The 9,701-nt window shown below is 31.4% G+C and overlaps 2 long non-coding RNA genes across 3 annotated transcripts; both read right to left on the bottom strand.

Annotated features, from left to right (window-relative positions):
* Positions 1-3,651: 3,651 nt before the first annotated feature.
* On the bottom strand, positions 3,652-5,173 carry LOC120082246. Its single transcript, XR_005483095.1, has 3 exons — positions 4,710-5,173; positions 4,371-4,601; positions 3,652-3,772 (listed from the first exon to the last, which is right to left on the bottom strand). It is a non-coding gene; the product is annotated as an uncharacterized LOC120082246 (long non-coding RNA).
* A 1,330-nt stretch (positions 5,174-6,503) lies between these two features.
* Positions 6,504-7,155, bottom strand: LOC120081905. 2 transcript variants are annotated; one of them, XR_005482986.1, is made up of 2 exons: positions 6,929-7,155; positions 6,504-6,841 (listed from the first exon to the last, which is right to left on the bottom strand). It is a non-coding gene; the product is annotated as an uncharacterized LOC120081905 (long non-coding RNA). The 2 variants fall into 2 exon arrangements; XR_005482985.1 differs by having other exon boundaries at positions 6,946-7,149.
* Positions 7,156-9,701: the final 2,546 nt, after the last annotated feature.

Genomic DNA, 9,701 nt, shown 5'->3' with positions numbered 1-9,701 from the left:
CATAAGTTAAACAATTTAGATTCTTAATTAAGATTTATTTAAAAATTATCCATTTAAATTATAATTGTCAGTTTTGTTAAATCGACATTTATAAAAGTCTACATATGTGTAAGAATTTATCTACGGACGTTTTTCAAATATAATCCTAATAAAGGTTCTAAATCGTTTTACTTATAACAATTTATAAGTTTAATTGAAAAAATTAAATTTTTTGCATGATATTTTTCAAACTAAATCTAAAGAACGGTGCAAATTGATTCACTTAAGAAAGTTTAGGGTTTAAAATTTAAATAGAATTATTAGTCTTGGGTTTAAATTGATACCCACAAGGTTTAAATTGATACAATTAATAGTTTAGGATTATTAGTCTTGGGTTTAAATTGATACCCCACAAGGTTTAAATTGATACAATTAATAGTTTAGGATTAAATTGATACAACCCAAAATTCAAGAGGATTAATTGACATTTGTTCTATCTTTTAATAAGATATTCCTTAATTATATACCCTAGACACGAACTTGTCTTTTTTTTTTTCCCTTCTTTTTTAAAATCAAAATTGTCCTATCAAAAGATAAAATTTGCAAAAATTAAATTAGGTGAAGTTAATCTCTTAAAAGAACGATATATTAAAATATTAAATAATATGGGTTTCATCTCAAAATCAATTAATCAATTGAGAGAAAATTTCTAGTCCTAGGTTGTATATTGAACCCTTCCATACCTCTTCCATAACTATTATGTTCTACATTCATTTTACATAAAGATTCCATCTTTTTATCTCACTCATGTTTAGTTTACATTATTTTTTTATAACAAATTTCTCTCTCATGATTATTTATATTATTCATATATATATATATATATATATTATATATATATATATAAATTTGATTGTTTCATTTTCTCTTTTTTACGATTGATTTCCTACTCTTCACATTATTTTCTTTCCTTTTCTTTTCGTTTTTCACTCTCTCACTTTTTATCTTATTCATAAATTTCTTCATTTCAATTTGTTTCATTTGGATGCTCAACTTATCCAGTAAATCAGAATCCAACTTATCCAATATATCAACTTAACAACAGTATAAAAAACACTTTAACAAAAGTATATGCATCTCATACATAAAGTTGATGTTTTCTTATTTGATTTTCAACTATTTTCAACTATTATATAAAGTAAACATAAAAATTTCCTATTTGATTATCAGCTGTTACACAATACATTTGATGTTTACTTATATATTTTATAGTAAGTGTAATCAATCAGGACATCCTTCCAATTTTAGATCAAGTACTTTATTATTATTATTTTTGGGTATGAAATTATCACTAAGTTAATAAATTCAGAGATTATCAATTAGTTACCCACTCGGAACTACAATGTTTTCTTAATAACTCAAATCAATATTGAAATAATAAAAACCAAAAGTTAGAGACCACCAGAAATTAAACTTAATAATTTTAGAATTCCATCATCAGCTGACAACAATCCACTCCATGAAAATTAACAGCAATCCATCATCAACTAAGCCACACAATAATTCCCACGCATTTAACACCATGAAATGATTTCAATAGCTAAATGCAACCACACTTTTATAGAGAATATTCTTCTTGATTGAACTCAAAGGTAAAGTTACAAACTCTCAAATACTAATTTTCACTCTCTTAAGTTTCCTCTCTCTATTTATACATGTTTACAAGAAGAGTTTAACACCTATAGAGACATTTATTAAAGCTCTTCTTTGTGGTTATAAAAACTTTACTAAAGCACACGAGGGCCACATAGTAATATTAAAATTTTGTTAGATATAAATAACTTTCATTGGTGTATCAAAAAAGGATAAGAACTTACTTCTAAGAAACTTTGGCGTGTTAGAAATGTTGAGAATGTCCTGGAACTCGCAGTTCGTGTTAAACATTCTATTTATCAATAATAATAAGTTATTGATTTTGCATTCTATTATGAAAGTCCAATAAACATATTCATGGCTATAGTCTGAAAACTTTAACTTTATGTGGTGATATAAACAGGATCAAGTTAACAGTATATAGCCTAAATGATCTAATAAGTATATGGATGAAATTGGGTATCTTATCCTGGTAACACTATTGGATGCGACTCACTCTATAGTTGTTATAAGAAGTTGTAAAATGCTAGAGGCATCCTATGCAATGAGTTTGCATATAGATTGGACCACGAAAATAGTCACTTTTCTTTATAACGACCGTTTACTGTTAAAACTAACTATTTCATTTATTAAGTAACCTAGGTTAACTCGATCTTAATCCTTAGCTATCTATGAACTTCTATTTATTCAGGATTATCCTTTGATCTGCATGGGTGAGAGTAGTCTAATAACATTGCTCAATAATCCTCCCATTTTGGGGATAAGACCAGATGAATAGCTGGGGACATAGCCTTGCAAGATGGAATTCACTCCTACCCGATTTAGGGTTAGCAGATAGGTTGTTCTCTTAAGTACTGATTCCAGGTCTTGAACAATCGGGGCCCGCCTTCTCATGATAGAGAAAGGACTTGATTCATTGCTATTATGAATCAAAACTGTTCATTAGAGGGTCAGTGGGAACTTAAGGAACAAGATGTATTCATAGGGGTAAAACGGTTATCTTGACCCAGTTGTGATTACGAACAACCTATGAATGATTGACTTACTGATTATGGTTATATCAAGTGGACATAATTTATCTACAGTGAGGGGAGTTCAACTATGGGTTATAGTGGAGTGACCCATTAGTTAACGAATGAGGATTAATTCAGTATAATGAGTTTAACCGATTAATCTCGGATCGTTGGAGCCCATGATCTGTAGGTTTGCGAGGTTCCCCTACTAGCTCGTAAATGGATAAGTTTTAGAGTAGCATGATAAGTTAATTTGAAGCGTTCAAATTGGAATGAAACGGAATATGAGAATTTATATTTAAATATGATTTAAATATATAAAGATGAATTTGTGTAAAAATTAATTTAATATTTGATATTAAATTAATTAGAATTATTTAAATGATTATTTATTAATTTTATTAGAAAATTAATTTATGAAATTAATTTTATAAAATTAATAATATTTTTCGATTTTAAAACCAAGTGGATTTTGAAATCATTTTTTTTTTATGAAAATAGAAAAATTGAAAAATTGCACAAAATAGAAAAATGGTTTTTTCCATTACCATCTTCAATTAACTCACTCAAAATCCATTAACTTTTTCTTCAATTACTCCAAACATGAGCTGCATCTCATGCAGCCATCTTCTTTGCATGATCTTGAAGAGTTCTACAAAGATATGACTTCAAACCCTCTTATATTAGATGAGCATCCTTTAGTTTCTACCAAAATTAATAAATTAGAATGCTTATTGGTCCTTGTTATTTCCGGTGCCTGCTAATATACTCTTACAAGAGAGTGTTTTCGCTAGCTGAATAAGAGAGAGTTAAACATTGATATAGAGACATTTTACTTAAAACTAGATGTAAGCTAAGTACATGATAATAAAGTAACAAAACTCATTGAAAAACAAACTTATGTATCTTAACAACTAAGCTTATCAAAATGAAGAGAAAATTAATAATTGTAACCAAATAGAAAAGACAATAGTAACGAAATAACTAAGAGAAAAGAATATAGTAGCTGAATTCATTTGGAAGGTACATGAACACAAACAACTCACATGGTAACTCAACCTCAAATGCCTAAATTTATGGAACATGAAAGCTTCATGGTCATGAGAAGGAAGATTCTTTGAAAACACCTAAAACCCAAAGGAAAAAGAAAACAATGAAAACACACACATTATATAAATATTAAAGTTAGAAAAGAGAGAACCAATACGATACATTGAACCATTTTCATGTCTTAAATACAAAATGCTTAGTACAAAACCACATTCAATTAGGGTTCATATAACTTAATTTGAAAAAGAAAAAAAAAAGAAACAGACCTACCAAATCAAGGTTAATAATCGGGCAATTTGTTGAATGATGACCCATTACCTCACCTATAATATCTTACTCAACCACCTCAAAATGTTGACTTATTAAATCAAGGACACTCATAACTACCAGAATCAATAATGTAATCTTTCAAACTTATAAAGGTATCTCATTACAACCAAAATAGAAAATAAACATACAGTTCATGAAATGAAGCTTGATAGTTGTTGTTGATCGGTGGGTATTTAAATCGAAGATGAACTAGGATAACAGTTCATAGATACAAAACAAAGGGTTTTTTCACAGATACAGTCAGCGAAAGTCGCCTCAATCATTCAAGTGAGCATTAGCAAGAAACTTGGAACTGAGGCAGACAGTTACACTATTACTAGATGTGAAACTTAAATAACATTTTACCTGCTGTGAAGAGCCCACAACTTGCGATTAGCCGACATGAGCCAATAACCAGGAGGGCAAACAAGACCTTTATCATCATCATTCTAATTTTTTATGTTACAAAAGATTCAAACACGGAGTTCGAGCTGGAAGCCAATACTCGGATGCTCGATCTGGATTTCTGCTTCAGCTTCGAAGTGAAGGAACTCTAAATCTAGAGAACCAGTGAATGGAAGCAGATCGTTCCAAACTCTATTGTGAAAGAACATAAACATTTACAATCAAAAGAAAACAGTTATGCATCATACGATAAATTACAACATGCTTCGAAAATAAAATACAAAGGATCGAGTAGAATACCTTTGAAGAACCTTTTCTTCACGTATCCCTCGATCGTTCAGCAATGTGTCCAGCAGCACGAACGCAACAAGAAACTTAACAAACAACACGAACTGGAAAAACCTCGATCATAACCGTGTAAAACTCGATCCTTGACCCTCGAACGAAACTCGATACTACCACTCGGTTACCTTGGTATTCTTGGTGTGAAAATCTAGGAGTTATGGGCTCTGTATGGATTTGGTTAGAGGGATGGAGGAACTAGACGATCGAGTATGCGACAACCAATCTTTTAGAATAAGAAGTCTATCGTATAGAGTTTAGTACTCGATCGTTTAGTAAGCGAGTAACTATCGTATAGTAAACTCGATGACTATCGTTTACTCTCTCGAATATGAAAACGATCACTTGATGCGTGTGTCGTGTGAAATCAATAATGAAAACTCTTTTCATCTTTATCCATCAATTAGCCATAAACCGTCTATAACCTCCCACCAAGGTGGTTATTGGAGAAAAAGATAATTAATTATCTCATAATTAATAAATTATAACTAAATACAATAACTAACTTATCATATTTTATTATCATATTTTATTTATAACCTATAGTTTTAATATTGCATCATATGCAACATATAAACCATAGTTCTTTTTCTCTTTTATGGCATTTAATATAAATCATATTTATATTAATTCCTCCAACCAAATAATGTATCAAATACATCATATCAATTATGTCATATATAATTGAATAAATTTAATCATATCACATATAATCAAATTTCCTCTTGTTAATTTGAACATTTCAAACTAACCCAAAAACTGATTCTCAACTTGAATCCATTGAGTTACCAACGGGACCTTATGGACCTGTAGCTTGAAGCTCCAATGGTAGATGAATAGCTGACTAAACTTTTTAATCACGATATCCACCATCCGTTAACCGCTGGGTACTCCACTAAAGACCGACAGCTGCATTCTTCGCACTACATATATATTTTTGTGTCCATCAGATATAACCCATCAAGTCCATCAGATATAACCCATCAATAGTACGATGACTCTTCACAAATCGCTTGCAAGTACAGCTGGGCCAAAATGCTGTTTTGCCCATGTAGTTACATCTAACTCTTTAAGTACCACTGATTTCTCTAATAAACAATATATCATAATCCCACTATGATTAAACCTTTCTGGGGCCAAAAGAAGGTGTTGTGTCACATTGTTTAGCCTCGGAATCAGCCCTTAAGGGAGTAATTTATCTACTTACCCCTGCTTCAGGGAAGAAGTGAATTCCGTCTTGTGTAGCTGAGTTTTCAGCTTCTCAATCAGACGAATCCCCAATGTGGTAGGTTTGAATCGATGATCTGGCTACTCGCACCCATGCAAATCAAAGTACTGCCTTCATAGGCAAGAGTTCACAACTCTCCCAGAATTAAGGTCATGCTACCTATGGTCATCCTAGTGAAATGAAAGTCTCTGTCATAAACGGCGTTATATAACAAGACTAAATATTTCGTGGTCCGATCTTATACAAGCTCCTTTGTATAGAGTATCTCCGCTCGCATGTCTAATACACGAATGATTAGAATCAGATTATTTGTAGCACTTTACAACATTTGTAACATTTACAAAGCGGACTACATTCGTAGTGTCACCAGGATAAGGTTTTCCTCCTCTATCTATATGCTACAAGACCATTTAGATTATCACTTAAAGCACAATGTACTTTATCTTACCATGATAAGCAGGGATTTTAGTTTCTTAGTTTATGGTTAATGCAACAAAAAATATCACATATTTTATAAATCAGAGTTAATAAAATATTTCATATTATAAATCACAAAATTATTTGTTTGTGTTTACAAACTACAAGACGTTACGAGATTTAAGCATTAACCCCAACACGAAGAACCTCACCAACAAAGACGAAATGAACTGGACTTCAAAGATTGAGAAAGCTCCATTACGGACATGGATTTTCCAGCTTAAGCGTCCATTAATTTGGAAGATAAGTGATGAATTTCGCACAAGGCTAGAATCAACATACTTGAATCTACAAGTGACGCCCACGACTGGAATTTCCTGATGGACGATATGGGCAGCGGCGACTGGACAACAGTGGAGGTGATGGAGGCTGCCGATTGAGGTTCCTACAGATGGTTGAGAAAGAGAGGCAAAGAGAGTTTGAGTGAGAGGAAGACTTAGAGAAAGAGGTTGAAGTTTATACAAAGACTAACGGCAGTGCACACGCTACCGATGAACGCCCAACCAGACAGAGTCCCTGAACAAAGACTGAACGGAACCGAGACTGCCGCTAAAACAGTTTCGTCCTCCTTCGCACGGCTGAAGAAATTTTTTCGCTCTCTCAATCTAAGTGTGTCCTCCTTTGTACGGCTGTAGATCCCCCTTTTTCAATAAGGGTTTTCATGATGGAAGCCCCAAGTGGGAAAGATCACTTATTTACAAAAATACCATCAAATGTTACTTACTCAAATGCCACTCTCTGCTTTTGCTTCATTATTCTTGAAATTTTTCTTAAAAATTACATATTACTTGACTTTTTTTCCATAAAAACGTCAAGTAATTAAAAGTTGCAATTGTCAAGTAATACAATTTTTATAGTAGTGATGTTACTCATTGGATGGAAGAGGTATAGAAGATACAATGGTAGGACTAGAAATTTTTCTCCAATCGACAATGAAAAAAGTGACACATGTATCTTATAAAAATTGCGAGTTCAAATGCTCCTTAAGATAATATCTCTTGGTTTCATCTCAAAATCATTGACAGTGAAATGAGTAACTCATCTATCTTATGAATATTATGAGGACTCTTAATTTTTCCAATCTGAGATCCTCGACATAAAACAACCTTATTTAAGAGAGAGAAAACAAATAAAAACTAGAATGTTTTTCCACTTTTTTTTTTAATCAAACAAATATAAAACATGAAAAACATAATAAATGAGTAAAAACACTGTTTATAAAAAAAAAAAAACCATTAAACTGACTATTCTTAAAAAAAAAAAAAAATTAAACTGCTATAATGTGGTTGTCTCATAATAACTATTAGATGTAGATTTCTTTATCTGCAGTTTAATTTAACGATAATTAATATACACTTACTTTCTTGAGTCTGAGTTCAATTATCTATTTTACAATTATTGTACTAAAATTAATTATAATAACAATAATAATACCCACGAAATATAAATGTAAGATGCAACTTTATCTACATCTAAAAATAAAAAGAAAAAAAATATAGTCATGACCTTTCCAACAATTTATACATTTGGAAAACAAAAGGAGAGTTTTTTTTAATTTAAGAAAGAATTTGTTTCCACAGGGGTAGCCAATTCCATGTAATTGTAAATTCTTGGAGCCCACGACTATATAAGAAGTTGATAATATATAAAATTAATATTTTTTTTAGTAGTGAGACCCACAAATTCCTTAGCCAAATAAGGTGTGGAGTTCACAATTCCTACTACCCAACCCTAACTTCCCAAGTTCTTCAACCAATTTGATGAAGGCCACATCCATATTCTGAACACCATAAAGTTCAATTTACATGTATTTTTAATAAATTTTAAATTTAGCTATTCGAATTTAATTTTTATTAAAATTGACTAAATAATTATAATAATTGTCATGCAATAAAATATAATATGTGAATATGTTTTTAAAATTTATAAAGAAAATGTTAATAAATAACAAAATATTTTTGAAAATATTAACCATAAACCAGAAGTAGAGACTAAATTTAAAAGTTATTAACATTAGAATACTAAAATCAAACAAACTTGAAATATAGAGACATAATATAGTAGTATTCTTTTTCATATATATATATGTATATAGGGACCAAAATGTATTTTAACATAAAATTTAATTTTCAAACACTTTAAAACATTTTTGTTTATTTCAATTAAAAAAAAGAGAAAAAAATTGCGTTTTGGCCTGTGGCCCGTGGGTTCCATTTATCATGTATATTCGCTCTCGAGCTTTGTTGAAAATTCTTAGATGGACCATTAGGTAGACTTCTCTTGAAGGCAAATAGAACAATCAAATCATCTTGCTTTGTTGTTTATTTTTAAGAAAAGTATATATTTTTTTTACAATAACTCTAAATTAAGTGTGTTAATTAAAACTCCGTCAGACATTATTGGAACGACAAGATTCTCAGAACGACAAACAACAAACAGTCAAGGTACGACGGTCAAATAAAGAACAAAACCTGCAAAAGAAACTCGTTATAGACTGAGTCACAAAACTCGCTCTCTTTAAGATGTTTCGCGGTTCTGCTCAAGTGTGCAAGCAGATATGGAGAATTGTCCCGTCGTCCCCAGGATATAACAACCAAAGAAAATCCGATTGAAAATGCACCGTTATCGACCGGAACACACCCTTTCTAACCCACTGCTCGAAAAACAAAAATGGAAGAGTTAGGAGGGAAAAAGAGAACATTCGAATGGGAGTGAAAGAAAAAATTCATGTGAATGAACTTGCGAATAGGAGTGAATGAAAAAATTTGTGTGAATGAACATTCGAAGGGGAGTGAATGAAAAGAGAACATTATAGGCCTTCAGAGTGGAACGGTAGAGAACGAAAGAGGCGGAGAGCCTCAGAATGTGCAAGGCTCGCGCGGACGACTCGCTGCGAGGGAGGACCTTTTCTTTTCTTTTTTGTTTCGGTTTTAAAATAATAAAAAAAAATAATATTTTTACTAAAATTAATCATCACACATCGTACTCAACCAGACGGCGGTGGCGCGCGTGTGGGACGTCCACCAAATCCACATTAATTTATCTCTTCACTCACTTCGAAACATGGGTACCCTTAGAACCTAAACCCAAAGCTCGAGATTGGAGTATATAAAAAGGTTTCTAAATCAAAATTTTCTAATGTAGGATTCTCCAACTAAATGGTTCCCTCTTATTTTTTAAAATTAAATTTTCACCCAACATAAAAGTATAATTTTTTTTCTTTTACAATAACTCTAAATTGAGTG

The sequence above is a fragment of the Benincasa hispida genome, chromosome 7 (genome assembly GCF_009727055.1).
Source record: "Benincasa hispida cultivar B227 chromosome 7, ASM972705v1, whole genome shotgun sequence".
Classification (NCBI taxonomy): Eukaryota; Viridiplantae; Streptophyta; class Magnoliopsida; order Cucurbitales; family Cucurbitaceae; genus Benincasa; species Benincasa hispida.
Note: the sequence above shows the minus strand (reverse complement) of the source record. Positions and strands in the feature narration are given on the sequence as shown.